The following is a 21,605-nucleotide window of genomic DNA, read 5'->3' as shown; positions in this document are numbered from 1 at the left end:
GCGTTACTACGGATCGCATACCCCACCAGATGCGTCTCGGAAGCGGCATGGCACTGGTGGTCGTGCCAGGAAGAGCACCGCTGTGCCTGCGTTGCCGGAACACGGGACACATTCGTCGCGACTGCAGGGTGCCCAGGTGCGCTGGTTATCGCGCTTTTGGGCATGAGCAGGCGGACTGTACTCGTTCCTATGCCAGTGCAGCAAGTCGAGCAACAAATGCCGACCACAGTGATTGGCTCATGGATGAAGAGGAAGCAGAGAGGGCCGCGGTGTCGAAGGCAGGAGAGGAGGCGTCTCATGCAGTGGCGACCAGCGAGGAAAAGACGGAGACACCTAAACAAGACGCAGCCACAGATGAAAATACGGTTGTGGGCACTCCAACGCCACGGCGTTCGACTCAAATGGAAACCCAGCACAAGGCTGAACCAGTCATCGGGTCCGACGCTACTTCGGACATGGATAGAGTTGAAGCTACGCCAGTAAAGCGACGCCTGAATGAGGGAGACGCGGTGTCCCAGCAGCGTCTGACCCAGGAAGATCAAGGGCAGTGGCGAGTGGCTGGCTCCAAAAAGTCTCGGGGTGCTGGCCGCCTGCGTTCGTCGTCGCTTTCACGCGGCGGCGACGGGACGACGCCTTGAGCGTCGGCCGGACAGTTGTTTAGGTGTTGGTAAGGTAAGCATCTTTCGCTCGGCTTTCTCTCATCACGATGGCGACGATTAGATTGGCGACGCTAAATGTACGTGGGCTTTCCGCCAAACGGCGGCAAAACCAGCTTTACCGCCTGATTATAGAACAAGATCTGGACATCGTCGCTGTACAGGAAACTAAAGTAGAGAGTGAAGAGCACTCTGAGCGAATGGTGCAGCCTTTCACGAGACTGTTTGATGTGTGCGTTTGTCACGCGGTGGGTGCGTCTGCAGGTTGCCTCTTGTTAATTCGGCAGAGCCTTAATGCGAAAGTGGAGTCTGTAACTACCTGCGAGGCGGGTCGTTTTATTATATGTGATTTATCCCTACCAAAAGAAAAATGGAGAGTAATCTGTGTGTACGCACCCACTGTGATTCAAGATCGAAAGGAGTTTTTTGAAAAACTTGATGTGTATTTAAAATGTGAACGTAAACTAATTTTGGCTGGGGATTTCAACTGCGTTTGTTCGAGTATAGATAAATCAAGTTCCAGGCCATACAGAGATTTAAGCACTGCCGTTCTAATTGATATGGTGGCGAAAGCTCAGCTAGAGAACGTGGGTGAATGTCTTTGCAGTGGAAAAGGGGTTATGTTTACCCACTTTCAGCGTTCAAGCCATGCTAGACTTGACAGAGTATATGTGTCTTCCGAAATCATTCCTTCGTGCCATGATTACAGAGTTACACCTGTTACGTTTAGTGATCATTCTTTGGTTTCATTCTCAAAGGGTAAACATAAAAGGAATAACAAAGATTTCTCTTGGGACCTCTGGAAATTTAATGTAAAGTTACTAAAGGATGAAGAGTTTAATGGGATTTTTCTAGAGGGCATAGAAGACTTAGCAAATAGAACACTTGAATCCTGGGGACATAAGTGGGAAATATTTAAACAGACCATTAAACTGAAAGCACTTGAGAGAGCCAGTATCCTGAGACATGCTGAAAAAGAACTTGAAGTGCGTTTGCGTGAAAACTTGCAACAGTTAGTAGCGGATGAATGTACTCAGGCCGGAACATTTTCAGAGGAGATAAACATAACTAAACAGAAGCTAGAGTTGATAGACCAAGAACGTTATCGTGGAGCATTGATTCGAGCTCGAGCAGAAAACTTGGTAGCGGGAGAAATGCCAACAAAACGAGCTCTTGGAGCTGAGAAGAGACATGCCTGTAAGAAGGAAATAAGAGAAATAGAATATAAAGGAACAAGGTGCCATACGAAAGAAGCAATAGCCGGTGCTTTTTTCGAATATTACAAAGAGTTATTCACACCAACCAGTGTACACGCAGAAGGTTTTAATAGCGATTTCATTTCATTAATGCCAAGACTTGATGATGAAAGAAAGAAAATTTTAGAATGGCCTATAACACAGCGAGAAGTTGAAAAAACAATTGATAAGTTAAACAATGGTAAGTCTCCAGGACCAGATGGCCTTAGTGCTGCAGTGTACAAGGAATTCAAACACGTAGTTTCACCTATTTTGAGGGAGGTATTTAACGAGGCTTTTAAGTGTAAACAACTTCCACCATCGTTTTTGTCAGCCCACACGGTCTTTATACCTAAAACAGAAGATCCCGCGAAGTTAAGAAGTGTTACTGCATATAGACCAATTAGCCAACTAATGTTGACTATAAAATATTGATGAAAATATTGGCCAGAAGACTCCAGACAGTTATGACAAAACTGATTAGGCCCCACCAAACTTGTGGCATAAAGGGAAGGAAAATAATGACCAACCTAAACATAGCACGATCAATCCTAGAAAGTTGTGACGTTATGCATCTCAATGTTGCCATGCTTCAAATTGACCTCGAAAAGGCATTTGATCACGTGCCGCACGACGTGCTCCTTTCATTACTTGAGCACATTAACGTAGGGAGTTTGATTAGCGAAGGAGTGCGCATGGCTTACACTGCATGCACGACGAGATTGGTATTAAATAAAACTGCGGGTGAGCGTATACCGGTGCTGCGGTCAGTGAGACAGGGGTGTCCACTATCGCCCCTGCTTTTTGCTATTTTCATTGAACCTTTCTGCTTAAGTGTAATTAATAACCCTGCAATAAGCGGCTTTGAACTGCTTGAAGCTGAGGTTAGCCTCCTAGCATACGCAGACGACATTGCAGTTTTCTGTACAAATTATGAGAGTATAATGCATGCTGTAAATGCCGTGAAAACTTTTTGCCAGGCGAGTGGTAGTGCCGTGAACTGGGATAAGTGCCTTGGCTTCTGGCATGGGGAATGGGACGTCACGCCAAGAGTATTTCTAAACATTAAATGGCAGGAAACACCAGTGAAGTATTTAGGAGTGCCGCTGGAGTTCTATCATGACAGTGAACCGTATTGGAAAAAAGAAACACAGGCATTGCGCAATGATGTAGAAAAACGGAAAGGTTGGGGTATTTCGATATTCGCACGGGCCACAACATGCAACTTGTTTCTGGTGAGCAAGCTGTGGTACGTAATGCAGGTTTTGCACTGCAGTAGAATAAGTGTACAGAAAATACACAGAGTATTTGCAATTTTCATATGGAGCTCTGTATGGGAAAGATCAAGCCGCACAAACCTTTTCAGAAAAGTTAGAGATGGTGGACTCGGATTAGTTCATTTGTACATAGGACAACTTGTCAATCGTTACCTTTTTCTGCGTGATGTGGATGACCCCTTTTTGAGAACTGTTATACAACTAAGGTAATCTAGAGTGCTGCCGGGATTTCTCGTATCATCATCAAATATGCAAGGACCAATACAAGGGTATTTAAAAGAAGTTGTTTCGTCTTTCCGCTTTTTGTCAGTAAGATTCTCGTTAGAGTACCTGGCTGAAGTACCACGTAAAAAATTGTATAGAGACCTTGTCGATGTTTTACTGCCTGTTCCATTGTACCGTCAGCTATATTGTGCAGGCCCAGGACAGGATGTTCTGAAACGTGTTAAAAGAATGCTTGTAGCGCCAGGGGTCAAAACTTTTTTCTTTAAATTACATACTGGTACCTTACCAGTTAAAACGTGGTTGCAGGATAAGGGAATATTCGTGCCATGGAGCACAAATTGCCACTTGTGTAATAAACCGGAAACAATTTAACACGTGTTCATAGATTGCTGGAGCGGGGTCTTTTTCTGGGATATACTGCAAAGAACCTTGAAAAAAGAATTACCGTTAAGTCCACATGGCATCCGTTTTCTTTAGGTTAAAAACGAGGCAGGTGTACCTTATGATCTTATCATGCTTCTGGGCCTGCACAGTATATGGAAAACCCGATGTGCCTTTGAAAACGCTGATGTAGAAGTGCTAGCTGTGCGCCAATATTTTTGCAAATCTGTGTGCCATTTTCTTGAAATGCTGAAAAGCCAAGAGGATGTGCGAGACTGGATTGGGTGCATTGAGCGATTGTTACGAATGCCCAAGTATTGATTAATAGTCAGCCAAGAGCTGACGGTACCTCAATGAATTCTGTGGGTGTATTTTTTGTGACGCACTTGAATATGGACCATTATGTAAATATGTAAAATGTGAACAGTCATGATTTGCAAGGCAATAAAGAAAAAAAAAGCATCGGTGGTTCAGCGGTAGAATACTCGCCTGCCACGCGGGTGACCCGGGTTCAAATCCCGGCTGACGCATCGTTATTTTTAGAAAAGCTCACACCTGCTGTTACGCAATATTGCATGTCATGAATGCCGCAGTAAACAAATGGCGTCGGTGCTTCAGTGGTAGAATACTCGACTGCCACGCGGGTGACCCGGGTTCGATTCCCGCCTGACGCATCATTATATTTAGAAAAGCTCTCGCGTGCTGTTACGCAATATTGCATGCCATGAATACAGGAGTAAGCAAATGCCGTCGGTGGTTCAGTGGTAGAATACTCCCCTGCCAAGCGTGTGACCCGGGTTCAAATCCCGGCTGAAGCATCGTTATTTTTAGAAAAGCTCACGCGTGCTGTTACGCTATATATGAATGCCATGAATGCAGGAGTAAGCAAACGGCGTCGGTGGTTCAGTCGTAGAATACGCGCCTGCCACGCGGGTATCCCGGGTTAGATTCCCGGCTGACACATCGTTTATTTTAAAAACGTTCCTGCGTGCTATTCCGCAATCTCGCACGCCATAAATGCAGGAGCCACCAAACAGCGTCGGTGGTTCAGTGGTAGAATACTCGCCCATCACGCGGGTGACCCGGGTTCAATTCCCGGCCGACGCATCGTTTATTTTAAAAAGTTCCTGCGTGCTATTTCACAATATTGCGCGCCTTGAATGCAGGAGCCAGCAAATGGCATCGGTGGTTCAGTGGTAGAATACTCGCCTGCCACGCGGGTGACCTTGGTTTGATTCCAGGCCGACGCATCGTTATTTGTAAAAACGTTATTGCATGCCTTTCCGCAATATTGCATGTCATGTATGCAGGAGTAAACAAATGGCGTCGGTAGTTCAGTGGTAGAATACTCGCCTGCCACGCGGGTGACCCGGGTTCGATTCCCGGGAAACGCATCGTTATTTTTAGAAAAGCTCACGCGTGCTGTTACGCAATATTGCATGCCATAAATGCAAGAGTAAGCAAATGCCGTCGGTGGTTCAGCTGTGGAATACTCCCCTGCCAAGCGTGTGACCCTGGTTCAAATAACGGCTGAAGCATCGTTATTTTTAGAAAAGCTCACGCGTGCTGTTACGCTATATATGCATGCCATGAATGCAGGAGTAAGCAAACGGCGTCGGTGGTTCAGTGGTAGAATACTCACCTGCCAAGCGGGTGACCGGTGTTCGATTCCCGGCCGACGCATTGTTATTTTTAGAAAAGCTCACACGTGCTGTTACGAACTATTGCATGTCATGAATGCAGGAGTAAGCAACTGGCGTTGGTGGTTCAGTAGTAGAATACTCGGCTGCCACGCGGGTGACCCAGGTTCGATTCCCTGCCGAAGCATTGTTACTTTTAGAAAAGCTCACCCGTGCTGTTACGCAATATTGCATGTCATGAATGCTGCAGTAAACAAATGGCGTCGGTGGTTCAGTGGTAGAATGCTTGCCTGCCAAACGGTTCACCCGGGGTCGATTCCCTGCCGAAGCATTGTTACATTTAGAAAAGCTCACACGTGCTGTTACGCAATATTGCATGTCATGAATGCCGGAGAAAACAAATGGCGTCGGTGGTTCAGTGGTAAAATACTCGCCTGCCACACGGGTGACCCGGGTTCAATTCCCGGCCGGCGCATCGTTATCTTTAAAAAAGCTCACGCGTGCTGTTACGCTAGAAAGCATGCCATGAATGCAGGAGTAAGCAAGTGCCGTTGGTGGTTCAGTGGTAGAATACTCGCCTGCCACGCAGGTGACCCGGATTCGATTCCCGGCAAACGCATCGTTATTTTTAGAAAAGCTCATGCGTGCTGTTACGCTATATATGCATGCCATGAATGCAGGAGCAAGCAAATGGCGTCGGTGGTTCAGTCGTAGAATACGCGCCTGCCACGCGGCTGACCCGGGTTTGATCCCCGCCTGTAGCATCGTTATTTTAAGAAAAGCTCACGCGTGCTGTTTCGCAATATTGCATGACATGAATGCAGGAGTAAGCAAATGGCGTCGGTGGTTCAGTGGTAGAATACTCGCCTGCCACGCGGGTGACCCGTGTTCTATTCCCTGCCGAAGCATTGCTACTTTTAGAAAAGCTCACACGTGCTGTTACGAATTATTGCATGTCTTGAATGCAGGAGTAAGCAACTGGCGTTGGTGGTTCAGTGGTAGAATACTCGGCTGCCACGCGGGTGACCCGGGTTTGGTTCCCGGCTGACGCGTCGTTATATTTAGAAAAGCTCACGCGTGCTGTTACGCAATATTGCATGCCATGAATGCATGAGTAAGCAAATGGCGTCGGTGGTTCAGAGGTAGAATACTCGCCTGCCACGCGGGTGACCCGGGTTCAAATCCCGGCTGACGCATCGTTATTTTTAGAAAAGCTCACACGTGCTGTTACGCTATATTGCATGTCATGAATGCCGCAGTAAACAAATGGCGTCGGTGCTTCAGTGGTAGAATACTCGACTGCCACGCGGGTGACCCGGGTTTGATTCCCGGCTGACGCATCGTTATATTTAGAAAAGCTCTCGTGTGCTGTTACACAATATTGCATGCCATGAATACAAGAGTAAGCAAATGCCGTCGGTGGTTCAGTGGTAGAATACTCCCCTGCCAAGCGTGTGACCCGGGTTCAAATCCCGGCTGAAGCATCGTTATTTTTAGAAAAGCTCACGCGTGCTGTTACGCTATATAAACATGCCATAAATGCAGGAGTAAGCAAACGGCGTCGGTGGTTCAGTGGTAGAATACTCGCCTGCCACGTGGCTGACCCGGGTTCGATTCTCTGCCGACACATCGTTTATTTTAAAAATGTTCTTGCGTGCCTTTCCGCAAAATTGCATGTCATGAATGCAGGAGTAAGCAAATGGTTTCGGTGGTTCAGTGGTAGAATACTCGCCTGCCACGCGGTTGACCTGGGCTCAATTCCGGGCCGACGCATCGCTATTTTCATAAAAGCTCACGCGTGCTGTTACGCAATATTGCATGCCATGAATACCGGAGTAAGCAAATGGCGTCGGTGGTTCAGTGGTAGAATACTCGCCTGCTACGCGGGTGACCCGTGTTTGATTCCTGGCCAACGCATCGTTATCTTTAGAAAAGCTCACGCGTGCTGTTACGCTTTATTGCATGCCATGAACGCAGGTGCAAGCAAATGGCGTCGGTGGTTCAGTGGTAGAATACGCGCCTGCCACGCGGGTGACCCGGGTTCGATTCCCGGCCGACGCATCGTTTATTTAAGAAACGTTCCTGCGTACTATTCCGCAATATGGCATGTCATGAGTGCAGGAACAAGCAAATGGCGTCAGTTGTTCCGTGGTAGAATACTCGCCTGCCACGCGGGTGACCCGGGTTCGATTCCCGGCGGACGCATCGTTATTTTAGAAAAGCTCACGCGTGCTGTTACGCAATATTGCATGCCATGAATGCAGGAGTAAGCAAATGCCGTCGGTGGTTCAGTGGTAGAATACTCACCTGCCAAGCGTGTGACCCGGGTTCAAATCCCGGCTGAAGCATCGTTATTTTAAGAAAAGCTCACGCGTGCTGTTACGCTATATATGCATGCCATGAATGCAGGAGCAAGCAAATGGCGTCGGTGCTTCAGTGGTAGAATACTCGCCTGCCACGCGGGGGACCCGGGTTCAATTCCCGGCCGACGCATCGTTATCTTTAAAAAGCTCATGCGTGCTGTTACGCTAAATATGCATGCCACGAATGCAGTAGCAAGCAAATGGCGTTGGTGGTTCAGTCGCAGAATACGCGCCTGCCACGCGGCTGACCCGGGTTCGATCCCCACCTGAAGCATCGTTATTTTTAGAAAAGCTCACGCGTGCTGTTTCGCAATATTGCATGACATGAATGCAGGAGTAAGCAAATGGCGTCGGTGGTTCAGTGGTAGAATACTCGCCTGCCATGCGGGTGACCCCTGTTCTATTCCCTGCCGAAGCATTGCTACTTTTAGAAAAGCTCACACGTGCTGTTACGAATTATTGCATGTCTTGAATGCAGGAGTAAGCAACTGGCGTTGGTGGATCAGTGGTAGAATACTCGGCTGCCACGCGGGTGACCCGTGTTCTATTCCCTGCCGAAGCATTGCTACATTTAGAAAAGCTCACACGTGCTGTTACGAAATATTGCATGTCTTGAATGCAAGAGTAAGCAACTGGCGTTGGTGGTTCAGTGGTAGAATACTCGGCTGCCACGCGGGTGACCCGGGTTTGGTTCCCGGCTGACGCATCGTTATTTTTAGAAAAGCTCACGCGTGCTGTTACGCAATATTGCATGCCATGAATGCACGAGTAAGCAAGTGGCGTCGGTGGTTCAGCGGTAGAATACTCACCTGCCACGCGGGTGTTCCGAGTTCAAATCCCGGCTGACGCATCGTTATTTTTAGAAAAGCTCACACGTGCTGTTACGCAATATTGCATGTCATGAATTCCGCAGTAAACAAATGGCGTCGGTGCTTCAGTGGTAGAATACTCCCCTGCCAAGCGTGTGACCCGGGTTCAAATCCCGGCTGAAGCATCGTTATTTTTAGAAAAGCTCACGCGTGCTGTTACGCTATATATGCATGCCATGAATGCAGGAGTAAGCAAACGGCGTCGGTGGTTCAGTGGTAGAATACTCGGCTGCCACGCGGGTGACCCGGGTTTGGTTCCCGGATGACGCATCGTTATTTTTAGAAAAGCTCACGCGTGCTGTTTCGCAATATTGCATGACATGAATGCAGGAGTAAGCAAATGGCGTCGGTGGTTCAGTGGTTGAATACTCGCCTGCCACGCGGGTGACCCGTGTTCTATTCCCTGCCGAAGCATTGCTACTTTTAGAAAAGCTCACACGTGCTGTTACGAATTATTGCATGTCTTGAATGCAGGAGTAAGCAACTGGCGTTGGTGGTTCAGTGGTAGAATACTCGGCTGCCACGCGGGTGACCCGGGTTTGGTTTTCGCCTGACGCATCGTTATTTTTAGAAAAGCTCACGCGTGCTGTTACGCAATATTGCAAGCCATGAATGCACGAGTAAGCAAATGGCGTCGGTGGTTCAGCATTCTGCTTCTGGTCACCGACGCGTGCGGACGCAGGATGGCAGGCTCCTCAAGAGCTGTTTCAGCGGCCGACGCTGGCCGCGGTTTCTCGTGCACATCGCTTCCCAAGGACTACCGTTTAATTCTGCCACCATTGCCCACAGGAGAAGGACTCAGACGCACGTTGGTTCTGCACTGCGACATCGCAGCGCGTCCGTACGGGATTAACGACTTCCGAAAGCCGCTCAAGGAACTAGGCATCATTCAAGAGGTAAGCGGCATAGGAGCGTATCAGATGTCGCACGTCTGGCTTCTTAACATGAAGACAGATGAAGCCAAGAAGATAGTTCTGGACGCTGGCCTACTCTCCGTGAAAGACTGGCCTTGCGTCGTCGTCGACCCAGAAAGGCAAGAGGTGCGTCTCAAGTTGCATTGGGTAGCCTTTGACGTCAACGCAGAGACTGTGCGGCATGCTTTCCGGGAGTACGGTGAAGTGAAAGAAGTTATCAGCGCCAAGTGGAGAGACGAAGACTTCGAAGGAGTTGAGTCAACCACAAGATTCGTTCGGCTACTACTCAAAGAAGGCGTTACTACGGATCGCATACCCCACCAGATGCGTCTCGGAAGCGGCATGGCACTGGTGGTCGTGCCAGGAAGAGCACCGCTGTGCCTGCGTTGCCGGAACACGGGACACATTCGTCGCGACTGCAGGGTGCCCAGGTGCGCTGGTTGTCGCGCTTTTGGGCATGAGCAGGCGGACTGTACTCGTTCCTATGCCAGTGCAGCAAGTCGAGCAACAAATGCCGACCACAGTGATTGGCTCATGGATGAAGAGGAAGCAGAGAGGGCCGCGGCGTCGAAGGCAGGAGAGGAGGCGTCTCATGCAGTGGCGACCAGCGAGGAAAAGACGGAGACACCTAAACAAGACGCAGCCACAGATGAAAATACGGTTGTGGGCACTCCAACGCCACGGCGTTCGACTCAAATGGAAACCCAGCACAAGGCTGAACCAGTCATCGGGTCCGACGCTACTTCGGACATGGATAGAGTTGAAGCTACGCCAGTAAAGCGACGCCTGAATGAGGGAGACGCGGTGTCCCAGCAGCGTCTGACCCAGGAAGATCAAGGGCAGTGGCGAGTGGCTGGCTCCAAAAAGTCTCGGGGTGCTGGCCGCCTGCGTTCGTCGTCGCTTTCACGCGGCGGCGACGGGACGACGCCTTGAGCGTCGGCCGGACAGTTGTTTAGGTGTTGGTAAGGTAAGCATCTTTCGCTCGGCTTTCTCTCATCACGATGGCGACGATTAGATTGGCGACGCTAAATGTACGTGGGCTTTCCGCCAAACGGCGGCAAAACCAGCTTTACCGCCTGATTATAGAACAAGATCTGGACATCGTCGCTGTACAGGAAACTAAAGTAGAGAGTGAAGAGCACTCTGAGCGAATGGTGCAGCCTTTCACGAGACTGTTTGATGTGTGCGTTTGTCACGCGGTGGGTGCGTCTGCAGGTTGCCTCTTGTTAATTCGGCAGAGCCTTAATGCGAAAGTGGAGTCTGTAACTACCTGCGAGGCGGGTCGTTTTATTATATGTGATTTATCCCTACCAAAAGAAAAATGGAGAGTAATCTGTGTGTACGCACCCACTGTGATTCAAGATCGAAAGGAGTTTTTTGAAAAACTTGATGTGTATTTAAAATGTGAACGTAAACTAATTTTGGCTGGGGATTTCAACTGCGTTTGTTCGAGTATAGATAAATCAAGTTCCAGGCCATACAGAGATTTAAGCACTGCCGTTCTAATTGATATGGTGGCGAAAGCTCAGCTAGAGAACGTGGGTGAATGTCTTTGCAGTGGAAAAGGGGTTATGTTTACCCACTTTCAGCGTTCAAGCCATGCTAGACTTGACAGAGTATATGTGTCTTCCGAAATCATTCCTTCGTGCCATGATTACAGAGTTACACCTGTTACGTTTAGTGATCATTGTTTGGTTTCATTCTCAAAGGGTAAACATAAAAGGAATAACAAACATTTCTCTTGGGACCTCTGGAAATTTAATGTAAAGTTACTAAAGGATAAAGAGTTTAATCGGATTTTTCTAGAGGGCATAGAAGACTTAGCAAATAGAACACTTGAATCCTGGGGACATAAGTGGGAAATATTTAAACAGACCATTAAACTGAAAGCACTTGAGAGAGCCAGTATCCTGAGACATGCTGAAAAAGAACTTGAAGTGCGTTTGCGTGAAAACTTGCAACAGTTAGTAACGGATGAATGTACTCAGGCCGGAACATTTTCAGAGGAGATAAACATAACTAAACAGAAGCTAGAGTTGATAGACCAAGAACGTTATCGTGGAGCATTGATTCGAGCTCGAGCAGAAAACTTGGTAGCGGGAGAAATGCCAACAAAACGAGCTCTTGGAGCTGAGAAGAGACATGCCTGTAAGAAGGAAATAAGAGAAATAGAATATAAAGGAACAAGGTGCCAAACGAAAGAAGCAATAGCCGGTGCTTTTTTCGAATATTACAAAGAGTTATTCACACCAACCAGTGTACACGCAGAAGGTTTTAATAGCGATTTCATTTCATTAATGCCAAGACTTGATGATGAAAGAAAGAAAATTTTAGAATTGCCTATAACAGAGCGAGAAGTTGAAAAAACAATTGATAAGTTAAACAATGGTAAGTCTCCAGGACCAGATGGCCTTAGTGCTGCAGTGTACAAGGAATTCAAACACGTAGTTTCACCTATTTTGAGGGAGGTATTTAACGAGGCTTTTAAGTGTAAACAACTTCCACCATCGTTTTTGTCAGCCCACACGGTCTTTATACCTAAAACAGAAGATCCCGCGAAGTTAAGAAGTGTTACTGCATATAGACCAATTAGCCTAACTAATGTTGACTATAAAATATTGATGAAAATATTGGCCAGAAGACTCCAGACAGTTATGACAAAACTGATTGGGCCCCACCAAACTTGTGGCATAAAGGGAAGGAAAATAATGACCAACCTAAACATAGCACGATCAATCCTAGAAAGTTGGGACGTTATGCATCTCAATGTTGCCATGCTTCAAATTGACCTCGAAAAGGCATTTGATCGCGTGCCGCACGACGTGCTCCTTTCATTACTTGAGCACATTAACGTAGGGAGTTTGATTAGCGAAGGAGTGCGCATGGCTTACACTGGATGCACGACGAGATTGGTATTAAATAAAACTGCGGGTGAGCGTATACCGGTGCTGCGGTCAGTGAGACAGGGGTGTCCACTATCGCCCCTGCTTTTTGCTATTTTCATTGAACCTTTCTGCTTAAGTGTAATTAATAACCCTGCAATAAGCGGCTTTGAACTGCTTGAAGCTGAGGTTAGCCTCCTAGCATACGCAGACGACATTGCAGTTTTCTGTACAAATTATGAGAGTATAATGCATGCTGTAAATGCCGTGAAAACTTTTTGCCAGGCGAGTGGTAGTGCCGTGAACTGGGATAAGTGCCTTGGCTTCTGGCATGGGGAATGGGACGTCACGCCAAGAGTATTTCTAAACATTAAATGGCAGGAAACACCAGTGAAGTATTTAGGAGTGCCGCTGGAGTTCTATCATGACAGTGAACCGTATTGGAAAAAAGAAACACAGGCATTGCGCAATGATGTAGAAAAATGGAAAGGTTGGGGTATTTCGATATTCGCACGGGCCACAACATGCAACTTGTTTCTGGTGAGCAAGCTGTGGTACGTAATGCAGGTTTTGCACTGCAGTAGAATAAGTGTACAGAAAATACACAGAGTATTTGCAATTTTCATATGGAGCTCTGTATGGGAAAGATCAAGCCGCACAAACCTTTTCAGAAAAGTTAGAGATGGTGGACTCGGATTAGTTCATTTGTACATAAGACAACTTGTCAATCGTTACCTTTTTCTGCGTGATGTGGATGACCCCTTTTTGAGAACTGTTATACAACTAAGGTTATCTAGAGTGCTGCCGGGATTTCTCGTATCATCATCAAATATGCAAGGACCAATACAAGGGTATTTAAAAGAAGTTGTTTCGTCTTTCCGCTTTTTGTCAGTAAGATTCTCGTTAGAGTATCTGGCTGAAGTACCACGTAAAAAATTGTATAGAGACCTTGTCGATGTTTTACTGCCTGTTCCATTGTACCGTCAGCTATATTGTGCAGGCCCAGGACAGGATGTTCTGAAACGTGTTAAAAGAATGCTTGTAGCGCCAGGGGTCAAAACTTTTTTCATTAAATTACATACTGGTACCTTACCAGTTAAAACGTGGTTGCAGGATAAGGGAATATTCGTGCCATGGAGCACCAATTGCCACTTGTGTAATAAACCGGAAACAATTTAACACGTGTTTATAGATTGCTGGAGCGGGGTCTTTTTCTGGGATATACTGCAAAGAACCTTGAAAAAAGAATTACCGTTAAGTCCACATGGCATCCGTTTTCTTTAGGTTAAAAACGAGGCAGGTGTACCTTATGATCTTATCATGCTTCTGGGCCTGCACAGTATATGGAAAACCCGATTTGCCTTTGAAAACGCTGATGTAGAAGTGCTAGCTGTGCGCCAATATTTTTGCAAATCTGTGTGCCATTTTCTTGAAATGCTGAAAAGCCAAGAGGATGTGCCAGACTGGATTGGGTGCATTGAGCGATTGTTACGAATGCCCAAGTATTGATTAATAGTCAGCCAAGAGCTGACGGTACCTCAATGAATTCTGTGGGTGTATTTTTTGTGACGCACTTGAATATGGACCATTATGTAAATATGTAAAATGTGAACAGTCATGATTTGCAAGGCAATAAAGAAAAAAAAGCGTCGGTGGTTCAGCGGTAGAATACTCGCCTGCCACGCGGGTGACCCGGGTTCAAATCCCGGCTGACGCATCGTTATTTTTAGAAAAGCTCACACGTGCTGTTATGCAATATTGCATGTCATGAATGCCGCAGTAAACAAATGGCGTCGGTGCTTCAGTGGTTGAATACTCGACTGCCACGCGGGTGACCCGGGTTCGATTCCCGCCTGACGCATCGTTATATTTAGAAAAGCTCTCGCGTGCTGTTACGCAATATTGCATGCCATGAATACAGGAGTAAGCAAATGCCGTCGGTGGTTCAGTGGTAGAATACTCCCCTGCCAAGCGTGTGACCCGGGTTCAAATCCCGGCTGAAGCATCGTTATTTTTAGAAAAGCTCACGCGTGCTGTTACGCTATATATGAATGCCATGAATGCAGGAGTAAGCAAACGGCGTCGGTGGTTCAGTCGTAGAATACGCGCCTGCCACGCGGGTATCCCGGGTTAGATTCCCGGCTGACACATCGTTTATTTTAAAAACGTTCCTGCGTGCTATTCCGCAATCTCGCACGCCATAAATGCAGGAGCCACCAAACAGCGTCGGTGGTTCAGTGGTAGAATACTCGCCCATCACGCGGGTGACCCGGGTTCGATTCCCGGCCGACGCATCGTTTTTTTTAAAAAGTTCCTGCGTGCTATTTCACAATATTGCGCACCCTGAATGCAGGAGCCAGCAAATGGCATCGGTGGTTCAGTGGTAGAATACTCGCCTGCCACGCGGGTGACCTTGGTTTGATTCCAGGCCGACGCATCGTTATTTGTAAAAACGTTCTTGCATGCCTTTCCGCAATATTGCATGTCATGTATGCAGGAGTAACCAAATGGCGTCGGTAGTTCAGTGGTAGAATACTCGCCTGCCACGCGGGTGACCCGGGTTCGATTCCCGGCCGACGCATTGTTATTTTTAGAAAAGCTCACGCATGCTGTTACACAATATTGCATGCCATGAATGCAGGAGCAAGCAAATGGCGTCGGTGGCTCAGTCGTAGAATACTCGCCCTCACGCAGGTGACCCGGATTTGATTCCCGGGAAACGCATCGTTATTTTTAGAAAAGCTCACGCGTGCTGTTACGCAATATTGCGTGTCATGAATGCCGCAGTAAACAAATGGCGTCGGTGCTTCAGTGGTAGAATACTCGACTGCCACGCGGGTGACCCGGCTTCGATTCCTGGCTGACGCATCGTTATACTTAGAAAAGCTCTCGCGTGCTGTTACGCAGTATTGCATGCCATGAATGCAGGAGTAAGCAAATGCCGTCGGTGGTTCAGCTGTGGAATACTCCCCTGCCAAGCGTGTGACCCTGGTTCAAATAACGGCTGAAGCATCGTTATTTTTAGAAAAGCTCACGCGTGCTGTTACGCTATATATGCATGCCATGAATGCAGGAGTAAGCAAACGGCGTCGGTGGTTCAGTGGTAGAATACTCACCTGCCAAGCGGGTGACCGGTGTTCGATTCCCGGCCGACGCATTGTTATTTTTAGAAAAGCTCACACGTGCTGTTACGAACTATTGCATGTCATGAATGCAGGAGTAAGCAACTGGCGTTGGTGGTTCAGTAGTAGAATACTCGGCTGCCACGCGGGTGACCCAGGTTCGATTCCCTGCCGAAGCATTGTTACATTTAGAAAAGCTCACCCGTGCTGTTACGCAATAATGCATGTCATGAATGCTGCAGTAAACAAATGGCGTCGGTGGTTCAGTGGTAGAATGCTTGCCTGCCACACGGTTGACCCGGGGTCGATTCCCTGCCGAAGCATTGTTACATTTAGAAAAGCTCACACGTGCTGTTACGCAATATTGCATGTCATGAATGCCGGAGAAAACAAATGGCGTCGGTGGTTCAGTGGTAAAATACTCGCCTGCCACACGGGTGACCCGGATTCGATTCCCGGCAAACGCATCGTTATTTTTAGAAAAGCTCATGCGTGCTGTTACGCTATATATGCATGCCATGAATGCAGGAGCAAGCAAATGGCGTCGGTGGTTCAGTCTTAGAATACGCGCCTGCCACGCGGCTGACCCGGGTTTGATCCCCGCCTGTAGCATCGTTATTTTAAGAAAAGCTCACGCGTGCTGTCTCGCAATATTGCATGACATGAATGCAGGAGTAAGCAAATGGCGTCGGTGGTTCAGTGGTAGAATACTCGCCTGCCACGCGGGTGACCCGTGTTCTATTCCCTGCCGAAGCATTGCTACTTTTAAAAAGCTCACACGTGCTGTTACGAATTATTGCATGTCTTGAATGCAGGAGTAAGCAACTGGCATTGGTGGTTCAGTGGTAGAATACTCGGCTGCCACGCGGGTGAGCCGGGTTTGGTTCCCGGCTGACGCGTCGTTATTTTTAGAAAAGCTCACGCGTGCTGTTACGCAATATTGCATGCCATGAATGCATGAGTAAGCAAATGGCGTCGGTGGTTCAGCGGTAGAATACTCGCCTGCCACGCGGGTGACCCGGGTTCAAATCCCGGCTGACGCATCGTTATTTTTAGAAAAGCTCACACGTGCTGTTACGCTATATTGCATGTCATGAATGCCGCAGTAAACAAATGGCGTCGGTGCTTCAGTGGTAGAATACTCGACTGCCACGCGGGTGACCCGGGTTTGATTCCCGGCTGACGCATCGTTATATTTAGAAAAGCTCTCGTGTGCTGTTACACAATATTGCATGCCATGAATACAGGAGTAAGCAAATGCCGTCGGTGGTTCAGTGGTAGAATACTCCCCTGCCAAGCGTGTGACCCGGGTTCAAATCCCGGCTGAAGCATCGTTATTTTTAGAAAAGCTCACGCGTGCTGTTACGCTATATAAACATGCCATAAATGCAGGAGTAAGCAAACGGCCTCGGTGGTTCAGTGGTAGAATACTCGCCTGCCACGTGGCTGACCCGGGTTCGATTCTCTGCCGACACATCGTTTATTTTAAAAACGTTCTTGCGTGCCTTTCCGCAAAATTGCATGTCATGAATGCAGGAGTAAGCAAATGGTTTCGGTGGTTCAGTGGTAGAATACTCGCCTGCCACGCGGTTGACCTGGGCTCAATTCCGGGCCGACGCATCGCTATTTTCATAAAAGCTCACGCGTGCTGTTACGCAATATTGCATGCCATGAATACCGGAGTAAGCAAATGGCGTCGGTGGTTCAGTGGTAGAATACTCGCCTGCTACGCGGGTGACCCGTGTTTGATTCCTGGCCAACGCATCGTTATCTTTAGAAAAGCTCACGCGTGCTGTTACGCTTTATTGCATGCCATGAACGCAGGTGCAAGCAAATGGCGTCGGTGGTTCAGTGGTAGAATACGCGCCTGCCACGCGGGTGACCCGGGTTCGATTCCCGGCCGACGCATCGTTTATTTAAGAAACGTTCCTGCGTACTATTCCGCAATATGGCATGTCATGAGTGCAGGAACAAGCAAATGGCGTCAGTTGTTCCGTGGTAGAATACTCGCCTGCCACGCGGGTGACCCGGGTTCGATTCCCGGCGGACGCATCGTTATTTTAGAAAAGCTCACGCGTGCTGTTACGCTATATATGCTTGCCATGAATGCAGGAGCAAGCAAATGGAGTCGGTGGTTCTGTGTTACAATACTCGACTGCCACGCGGCTGACCCGTGTTCGATTCCTGGCTGAAGAATCGTTATTTTGAGAAAAGCTCACGCGTGTTGTTACGCAATATTGCTTGCCATGAATGCCGGAGAAAACAAATGGCGTCGGTGAGTCAGTGGTAGAATACTCGCCTGCCACGCTGGTGACCCGGGTTCGATTCCCTGCCGAAGCATTGTTACTTTTAGAAAAGCTCACACGTGCTATTACGCAATATTGCATGTCATGAATGCCGGAGAAAACAAACAGCGTCGGTCGTTCAGTGGTAGAATGCTCGCCTGCCACACGCTTGACCCGGGTTCAATTCACGGCCGACGCATCGTTATCTTTAAAAAAGCTCACGCGTGTTGTTACGCTATATATGCATGCCATGAAAGCAGGAGCAAGCAAATGGCGTCGGTGGTTCAGTGGTAGAATACTCGTCTGCACGCAGGTGACCCGGGTTCGATTCCCGGCTGACGCATCGTTATTTTTAGAAAAGCTCACGCGTGCTGTTACGCAATATTGCATGTCTTGAATGCCGGAGTAAGCGAATGGCGTCGGTGGTTCAGTTGAAGAATACTCGCCTGCCACGCGCGTGACCCGGGTTCGATTCCCGGCTGACGCATCGTTTATTTAAGAAAAGTTCCTGCGTACTATTCCGCATTATTGCATGTCATGAGTGCCGGAACAAGCAAATGGCGTCAGTTGTTCCATGGTAGAATACTCGCCTGCCACGCGGGTGACCCGTATTCGATTCCCGGCGGACGCATCGTTATTTTAGAAAAGCTCACGCGTGCTGTTACGCTATATATGCTTGCCATGAATGCAGGAGCAAGCAAATAGCGTCGGTGGTTCTGTGTTAGAATACTCGACTGCCACGCGGGTGACCCGTGTTCGATTCCTGGCTGAAGAATCGTTATTTTGAGAAAAGCTCACCCGTGCTGTTACGCAATATTGCATGCCATGAATGCCGGAGTAAGCAAATGGCGTCGGTGGTTCAGTTGTTGAATACTCGCCTGCCACGCGGGTGACCCGGGTTCGATTCCCGGCCAACGCATCGTTTATTTTAGAAAAGTTCCTGCGTGCTATTCCGCAATATTGCATGTCATAGGTGCAGAAACAAGCACATGGTGTCAGTATATCTGTGCCAGAATGCTCGCCTGCCACGTGGGTGACCTGGATTCGATTCCTGGCCGAAGCATCGTTATATTTAGAAAAGCTCACGCGTGCCTTTACGCTATATATACATGCCATGAATGCAGGAGCAAGCAAATGGCGTCGGTGGTTCAGTGGTAGAATACTCGCCTGCCACGCGGTTGACCTGAGCTCGATTCTGGGCCGACGCATCGTTATCTTTAGAAAAGCTGACGCATGGTGTTACGCTGTATATGCATGCCATGAATGCAGAAGCAAGCAGATGGCGTCGGTGGTTCAGCGGTAGAATACTAGCCTGCCACGCGGGTGACCCGGGTTTGATTCCTGGCCAACGCATTGTTTATATTAGAAAGGTTCCTGCGTGCTATTCTTAAAATTGCATGTCATGAAAGCAGCAGCAAGCAAATGGCGTCGGTGGTTCAGTTGTAGAATACTCGCCTGCCACGCGGGTGACCCGAGTTCGATTCCCGGCCAACGCATCGTTCATTCTAGAAAAGTGCCTGCGTACTATTCCGCGATATTGCATGACATGAGTGCAGGAACAAGTAAATGGCGTCAGTAGTTCCGTGGTAGAATACTCGCCTGCCACGCGGGATTCGATTCCTGGCCGAAGCATTGTTACTTTTAAAAAAGCTCACGCATGCTGTTACGCAATATTGCATGCCCTGAATGCCGGAGTAAGCGAATGGCGTCGGTAGTTCAGTTGTAGAATACTCGCCTGCCACGCGGGTGACCCGGATTCGATTCCCGGCCGACGCATCGTTATTTTTAGAAAAGCTCGCTCGTGCTGTTACACTATATATGCATGCCATGAATGCAGGAGCAAGCAAATGGCGTCGGTGCTTCAGTGGTAGAATACTCGCCTGCCACGCGGCTGACCGGGGTTCGATTCCTTGCTGACACATCGTTTATTTTAAAAATGTTCTTGCGTGCCTTTCCGCAATATTGCATGTCCTGAATGCAGGAGTAAGCAAATGGTGTCGGTGGTTCAGTGGTAGAATACTCGACTGCCACGCGGTTGACCTGGGCTCGATTCGGGGCCGACGCATCGCTATTTTTATAAAAGCTCACGCGTGCTGTTACGCTATATATGCTTGCCATGAATGCAGCAGCAAGCAAATGGCGTTGGTGGTTCAGTGGTAGAATACTCGACAGCCACGCGGGTGAGCCGTGTTCGATTCCCGGCTGACGCATCGTTTATTTTAGAAACGTTCCTGCGTGCTATTTTGCAATATTGCATGTCAAGAATGCAGGAACAAGCAAATGGCGTCTGTAGTTCCGTGGTAGAATACTCGCCTGCCACGCGGGTGAGCCGGATTCGATTCCCTGCCGAAGCATTGTTACTTTTTGAAAGCTCACAGGTGCTGTTACGCTATATTGCATGTCATGAATGCCGGGGAAAACAAATGGCGTCGGTGGTTCAGTGGTAGAATGCTCGCCTGCCACACGGGTGACCCGGGTTCAATTCACGGACGACGCATCGTTATCTTTAAAAAAGTTCACGCGTCTTGTTACGCTATATATGCATGCCATGAAACCAGGAGCAAGCAAATGGTGTCGGTGGTTCAGTGATAGAATACTAGCCTGCCACGTGGGTGACCCGGGTTCGATTTCCGGCCGAGGCATAGTTTACTTAAGAAAAGTTCCTGCGTACTATTCCGCAATATTGCATGTCTTGAGAGCCGGGACAAGCAAATGGCGTCAGTTGTTCCGTGGTAGAATACTCGCCTGCCACGCGGGTGACCCGGATTCGATTCCCGGCGGACGCATCGTTATTTTAGAAAAGCTCACGCGTGCTGTTACGCTATATATGCTTGCCATGAATGCAGGAGCAAGCAAATGGCGCCGGTAGTTCAGTTGTAGAATACTCGCCTGCCACGCGGGTGACCCGGGTTCGATTCCTGGCCGAAGCATTGTTACTTTTTGAAAAGCTCACGCGTGCTGTTACGCAATATTGCATGCCCTGAATGCCGGAGTAAGCGAATGGCGTCGGTAGTTCAGTTGTAGAATACTCGCCTGCCACGCGGGTGACCCGGGTTCGATTCCCGGCCGACGCATCGTTTATTTTAGAAAAGTTCCTGCGTACTATTCCACAATATTGCATGTCATGAGTGCAGGAACAAGCAAATGGCGTCAGTATATCTGTGCCAGAATACTCGCCTGCCACGTGGGTGACCTGGATTCGATTCCTGGCCGAAGCATCGTTATATTTAGAAAAGCTCACGCGTGCCTTTACGCTATATATACATGCCATGAATGCAGGAGCAAGCAAATGGCGTCGGTGGTTCAGTGGTAGAATACTCGCCTGCCACGCGGTTGACCTGAGCTCGATTCTGGGCCGACGCATCGTTATCTTTAGAAAAGCTGACGCATGGTGTTACGCTGTATATGCATGCCATGAATGCAGAAGCAAGCAGATGGCGTCGGTGGTTCAGCGGTAGAATACTAGCCTGCCACGCGGGTGACCCGGGTTTGATTCCTGGCCAACGCATTGTTTATATTAGAAAGGTTCCTGCGTGCTATTCTTAAAATTGCATGTCATGAAAGCAGCAGCAAGCAAATGGCGTCGGTGGTTCAGTTGTAGAATACTCGCCTGCCACGCGGGTGACCCGAGTTCGATTCCCGGCCAACGCATCGTTCATTCTAGAAAAGTGCCTGCGTACTATTCCGCGATATTGCATGACATGAGTGCAGGAACAAGTAAATGGCGTCAGTAGTTCCGTGGTAGAATACTCGCCT

General features: G+C 48.4%; 26 non-coding genes across 26 annotated transcripts; all 26 read left to right on the top strand.

The window, feature by feature from the left end:
• Positions 1-4,233: 4,233 nt before the first annotated feature.
• On the top strand, positions 4,234-4,304 carry TRNAG-GCC (transfer RNA glycine (anticodon GCC)). Its single transcript has one exon. It is a non-coding gene; the product is annotated as a tRNA-Gly (tRNA).
• A 73-nt stretch (positions 4,305-4,377) lies between these two features.
• Positions 4,378-4,448, top strand: TRNAG-GCC (transfer RNA glycine (anticodon GCC)). The gene has a single exon. It is a non-coding gene; the product is annotated as a tRNA-Gly (tRNA).
• A 362-nt stretch (positions 4,449-4,810) lies between these two features.
• Positions 4,811-4,881, top strand: TRNAD-AUC (transfer RNA aspartic acid (anticodon AUC)). The gene has a single exon. It is a non-coding gene; the product is annotated as a tRNA-Asp (tRNA).
• Positions 4,882-4,953: 72 nt separating this feature from the next.
• On the top strand, positions 4,954-5,024 carry TRNAG-GCC (transfer RNA glycine (anticodon GCC)). Its single transcript has one exon. It is a non-coding gene; the product is annotated as a tRNA-Gly (tRNA).
• A 73-nt stretch (positions 5,025-5,097) lies between these two features.
• TRNAG-GCC (transfer RNA glycine (anticodon GCC)) lies at positions 5,098-5,168 on the top strand. Its single transcript has one exon. It is a non-coding gene; the product is annotated as a tRNA-Gly (tRNA).
• A 218-nt stretch (positions 5,169-5,386) lies between these two features.
• TRNAG-GCC (transfer RNA glycine (anticodon GCC)) lies at positions 5,387-5,457 on the top strand. Its single transcript has one exon. It is a non-coding gene; the product is annotated as a tRNA-Gly (tRNA).
• Positions 5,458-5,818: 361 nt separating this feature from the next.
• TRNAG-GCC (transfer RNA glycine (anticodon GCC)) lies at positions 5,819-5,889 on the top strand. Its single transcript has one exon. It is a non-coding gene; the product is annotated as a tRNA-Gly (tRNA).
• Positions 5,890-6,539: 650 nt separating this feature from the next.
• TRNAG-GCC (transfer RNA glycine (anticodon GCC)) lies at positions 6,540-6,610 on the top strand. The gene has a single exon. It is a non-coding gene; the product is annotated as a tRNA-Gly (tRNA).
• A 73-nt stretch (positions 6,611-6,683) lies between these two features.
• TRNAG-GCC (transfer RNA glycine (anticodon GCC)) lies at positions 6,684-6,754 on the top strand. Its single transcript has one exon. It is a non-coding gene; the product is annotated as a tRNA-Gly (tRNA).
• A 650-nt stretch (positions 6,755-7,404) lies between these two features.
• Positions 7,405-7,475, top strand: TRNAG-GCC (transfer RNA glycine (anticodon GCC)). Its single transcript has one exon. It is a non-coding gene; the product is annotated as a tRNA-Gly (tRNA).
• A 215-nt stretch (positions 7,476-7,690) lies between these two features.
• Positions 7,691-7,762, top strand: TRNAG-GCC (transfer RNA glycine (anticodon GCC)). The gene has a single exon. It is a non-coding gene; the product is annotated as a tRNA-Gly (tRNA).
• A 74-nt stretch (positions 7,763-7,836) lies between these two features.
• Positions 7,837-7,907, top strand: TRNAG-GCC (transfer RNA glycine (anticodon GCC)). Its single transcript has one exon. It is a non-coding gene; the product is annotated as a tRNA-Gly (tRNA).
• A 649-nt stretch (positions 7,908-8,556) lies between these two features.
• Positions 8,557-8,627, top strand: TRNAG-GCC (transfer RNA glycine (anticodon GCC)). The gene has a single exon. It is a non-coding gene; the product is annotated as a tRNA-Gly (tRNA).
• A 5,461-nt stretch (positions 8,628-14,088) lies between these two features.
• Positions 14,089-14,159, top strand: TRNAG-GCC (transfer RNA glycine (anticodon GCC)). The gene has a single exon. It is a non-coding gene; the product is annotated as a tRNA-Gly (tRNA).
• Positions 14,160-14,665: 506 nt separating this feature from the next.
• Positions 14,666-14,736, top strand: TRNAD-AUC (transfer RNA aspartic acid (anticodon AUC)). The gene has a single exon. It is a non-coding gene; the product is annotated as a tRNA-Asp (tRNA).
• Positions 14,737-14,808: 72 nt separating this feature from the next.
• Positions 14,809-14,879, top strand: TRNAG-GCC (transfer RNA glycine (anticodon GCC)). The gene has a single exon. It is a non-coding gene; the product is annotated as a tRNA-Gly (tRNA).
• Positions 14,880-14,952: 73 nt separating this feature from the next.
• TRNAG-GCC (transfer RNA glycine (anticodon GCC)) lies at positions 14,953-15,023 on the top strand. The gene has a single exon. It is a non-coding gene; the product is annotated as a tRNA-Gly (tRNA).
• A 505-nt stretch (positions 15,024-15,528) lies between these two features.
• TRNAG-GCC (transfer RNA glycine (anticodon GCC)) lies at positions 15,529-15,599 on the top strand. The gene has a single exon. It is a non-coding gene; the product is annotated as a tRNA-Gly (tRNA).
• Positions 15,600-16,536: 937 nt separating this feature from the next.
• On the top strand, positions 16,537-16,607 carry TRNAG-GCC (transfer RNA glycine (anticodon GCC)). The gene has a single exon. It is a non-coding gene; the product is annotated as a tRNA-Gly (tRNA).
• A 73-nt stretch (positions 16,608-16,680) lies between these two features.
• Positions 16,681-16,751, top strand: TRNAG-GCC (transfer RNA glycine (anticodon GCC)). Its single transcript has one exon. It is a non-coding gene; the product is annotated as a tRNA-Gly (tRNA).
• Positions 16,752-17,401: 650 nt separating this feature from the next.
• TRNAG-GCC (transfer RNA glycine (anticodon GCC)) lies at positions 17,402-17,472 on the top strand. Its single transcript has one exon. It is a non-coding gene; the product is annotated as a tRNA-Gly (tRNA).
• Positions 17,473-18,265: 793 nt separating this feature from the next.
• TRNAG-GCC (transfer RNA glycine (anticodon GCC)) lies at positions 18,266-18,336 on the top strand. The gene has a single exon. It is a non-coding gene; the product is annotated as a tRNA-Gly (tRNA).
• Positions 18,337-18,697: 361 nt separating this feature from the next.
• On the top strand, positions 18,698-18,768 carry TRNAG-GCC (transfer RNA glycine (anticodon GCC)). Its single transcript has one exon. It is a non-coding gene; the product is annotated as a tRNA-Gly (tRNA).
• A 786-nt stretch (positions 18,769-19,554) lies between these two features.
• Positions 19,555-19,625, top strand: TRNAG-GCC (transfer RNA glycine (anticodon GCC)). The gene has a single exon. It is a non-coding gene; the product is annotated as a tRNA-Gly (tRNA).
• Positions 19,626-20,275: 650 nt separating this feature from the next.
• Positions 20,276-20,346, top strand: TRNAG-GCC (transfer RNA glycine (anticodon GCC)). Its single transcript has one exon. It is a non-coding gene; the product is annotated as a tRNA-Gly (tRNA).
• Positions 20,347-20,852: 506 nt separating this feature from the next.
• On the top strand, positions 20,853-20,923 carry TRNAG-GCC (transfer RNA glycine (anticodon GCC)). Its single transcript has one exon. It is a non-coding gene; the product is annotated as a tRNA-Gly (tRNA).
• The last annotated feature ends 682 nt before the right edge of the window (positions 20,924-21,605 follow it).

This window comes from Rhipicephalus microplus, chromosome 2 (genome assembly GCF_043290135.1).
Source record: "Rhipicephalus microplus isolate Deutch F79 chromosome 2, USDA_Rmic, whole genome shotgun sequence".
NCBI lineage: Eukaryota > Metazoa > Arthropoda > Arachnida > Ixodida > Ixodidae > Rhipicephalus > Rhipicephalus microplus.
This window is presented reverse-complemented; position numbering and strand designations above follow the sequence as displayed.